This window comes from Poromitra crassiceps (assembly GCF_964638095.1).
Source record: "Poromitra crassiceps genome assembly, chromosome: 8".
Classification (NCBI taxonomy): domain Eukaryota; kingdom Metazoa; phylum Chordata; class Actinopteri; order Beryciformes; family Melamphaidae; genus Poromitra; species Poromitra crassiceps.
The window spans coordinates 38,849,510-38,852,667 of NC_139629.1; the positions used below are offsets into that span (position 1 = coordinate 38,849,510).

Sequence of the window (3,158 nt, forward strand, 5' to 3'; positions counted from 1 at the left end):
ACACTATGAACCATCCAGATCCCTGAGATCTTCAGGCACTGGTCTACTAATTGTCCCGAGGACCAAATCAAAACATGGTGAAGCTGCATTCTCCCACTATGCCTCTCATAACTGGAACAAACTCCCTGAACACATTAGATCTGCCCCTACTCTGCCTATTTTTAACACGTTCACTGCCAACGACGTATTACTCCGTCAAAAAAAATCCAACGGTTCACTGCCAATGACGTATTACTCCGTCAAAAAAATGAAAAAAAAAAATTTGACCGTGGGATGTGCATCTAACCCTTTTACATCTCTTATATAATTATTGAAGCCACCGAACGTTTACAACCCATTCCACCGACCCACTAAGTGGCGACAGTGCTCTCCCAGACTAGAGGAAGGCAAGCAAAAAGCAGTTTCCTCGAAGCCATTCTCATGAAAATGGATTTCGCGCTGATTGCTGGCGGTGCGGGATTGCAAATTTGCATAATAGATTACGGGTGGAACACACTTTGAAACACGCAGCATAAATATGACCAGAATCGCAAAAGCTTCATCAAAGCTCTCAACCAAAACTCCAAGAAACGAGCGAGCCGATCCAGACTTCCTCAAAGAGCGGCCGCGCAGACAGGCACAGCAGAAGCAAAGCAATGAGCCTGGTGACGCGAGGTTACAGCAGCAGCAACGAGCTTGTGACACGGCCGCTGCAGCCAAGAAGACACACATGGAGGGAGGAGTTGGAAGCAGAGGGGGGTTTCCTGCTGTTATGGAGGAAATTACTGTTCAAAACTATTGTTTAGATGTCTGACGTCTTACTGATGCCAAAAATGAATGGTTAAAGTGACTGTTCTATCGAATTTCACAAAAAGCCGTTTATCTCAGAATAATTTTTCTGACGCTGAAACCATGCTGTATTCAACTGCTAATGCTTACATAACTACTAACTCTACAAACTAACTCTTTTAGACAGAGAAAGCACACATTCTATTAGTTCTTTTGAGATATTGTGTGTTCACAAAATCTTAGCAGAAAAGAATCCTCGGGTCTTGAAAGATGAGCCAGAATCCTCAAAAAAACCCTCTGGCAGAACCTACCTACAGTAAAAAAAAAACGGCTGGCAGTGAATGTGTTAAATCCAAGCTAAAGACCTTTATGTTTACTCTTGCTTTTAACTGCTACTAAACTACTGCCTCTCTCGGCCTGTAATTTTTAATTTTTTTTCCTGTACATTTCCAACAAATGGACTGTACATGTAATAATAATACTGAAGCCTTGTATAACTAAAACTGTCGGCTGTGTTTTTTATGTGTTTTTTATATGTGCATTGCTTTGCTGCTTGTTTTTTCGATTATTTTTTTGTAAAGCACCTTGAATTGCCTTCGTGTATGAAAGGTGCTATATAAATAAAATTTGACTTGACTTGACTTGACTTGACTCTCTTCCTCCACATGCTCTGTATACCTCCTCTCTTCCTCCACACACTCTGTATACCTCCTCTCTTCCTCCCCACACTCTGTATACCTCCTCTCTTCCTCCACACACTCTGTATACCTCCTCTCTTCCTCCCCACACTCTGTATACCTCCTCTCTTCCTCCCCACGCTCTGTATACCTCCTCTCTTCCTCCCCACACTCTGTATACCTCCTCTCTTCCTCCCCACACTCTGTATACCTCCTCTCTTCCTCCACACACTCTGTATACCTCCTCTCTTCCTCCACACGGTCTGTATACCTCCTCTCTTCCTCCCCACATTCTGTATACCTCCTCTCTTCCTCCACACGGTCTGTATACCTCCTCTCTTCCTCCCCACACTCTGTATACCTCCTCTCTTCCTCCCCACACTCTGTATACCTCCTCTCTTCCTCCCCACACTCTGTATACCAAACTAAGTATTCAAAGAAGTACTTGAAGAAACTTGCCGGATCCATAACATGTTTGAAGCACTTCCTACGTTCCGCCCATAGCCGGAAGACACAGAACGAGGTTTTTGGCCCCAGCCTACTTTAGGAATATATTTGATGCACCAAGGGTTGCAGCATAGCTGTAGTTGGTGTGATTGACATGAAACAGCAGTTCCTGGATCTGCAGCAGGGGGGGCAGTAGTGGGTCCACCTTCATCTCTCTGATGTGCCAGCGTAGGCCAAGACTTCATTTGGGATGCAGTCTGACACCAGTCTCTTCAGTCATCATCGCCTCCATCTCGTCTGTCAGTGGCGCCACCAGGTGTAGGCTAATTATTTAATTGTTGAACAAATCCCTCTGGACTGTATGCTTATTTGTCATGAGATTAACTTCTAAGGATTAGCACCATCTGATTTCACTAAGTAAGAGTTGTTCCTGAAACATGATCCTGGTCATCCTGGTCAGTAGCACACTGAAAGCATATCTTGCCAAAGCAGCCAAGCCACAGGGTAGCATCGGTCAACATTAGCAGTTCATCCTTGCATGTAATTCTAAATAATTTGATGTAACTGTATTTACTCAAGGCAGTACCAACTGTCTTCAAATAATTCATTGATACCTTGTGGCAATAGATTACGGATTATTTTAATTACTTCTGTAACTGTCATCATTAGAAGATGACAGATTGCCAGTTCTTGAACCCAAAGTACACAGACAAAACAGTATATAAAGTCTGTGTTTCCTCTTCCATGACACTCTGCTACCTGCTGCTGTTAGTCTAACCTCATTAGATCAACTCTCATCAGAGCAAAGGTAAGATTTTAAATACTTCTCACCTGGCATCTGTTTTTATGCATCGCTACAGGAATGATTCTTGTTCTATTGATTGATTGATTATTTTTTTAGCCTATAGTCAGTGTTCACTTGAAGAGGAGTGGGAGCTGGGACAGGGTAGATGGGTGATTCTAGATGTTTTGGCTGATGCAGAAAAGACCAACTCCAGGCATCAGATATAATTTATATCTTGAGTGTGTCAAGGAAATGGTTCCAGAAACATTATAAACAATATTTTCACGTAGAACAACCGTCTTCTGCACGTCAAACCAATATACGTAGAGTCTAATTATATGTCTGAAACAGAAATCCCAGCAACGTCAATCCTGTGCCTCCCCACAACAAAATATGCCACTCCCGAGTATTATCAGCTATTCTGCTAAAATATGTGCACAGTAAAGCTGGGCTCAGACTACAGGATTCTGACAATCCTAGCC

At 42.9% G+C, this 3,158-nt stretch overlaps 1 protein-coding gene across 1 annotated transcript in view; it reads left to right on the forward strand.

Moving 5' to 3' along the window:
• The first annotated feature begins 2,656 nt into the window (after window positions 1-2,656).
• The window catches only part of LOC310781848 (C-reactive protein-like), a 4,837-nt gene continuing 4,335 nt past the window's right edge, over window positions 2,657-3,158 (forward strand). The window contains exon 1 of the mRNA XM_083642479.1: window positions 2,657-2,700. The gene's annotated coding sequence lies outside the window, so the exon portion shown is untranslated. The remainder of the gene's footprint in view (window positions 2,701-3,158) is intronic.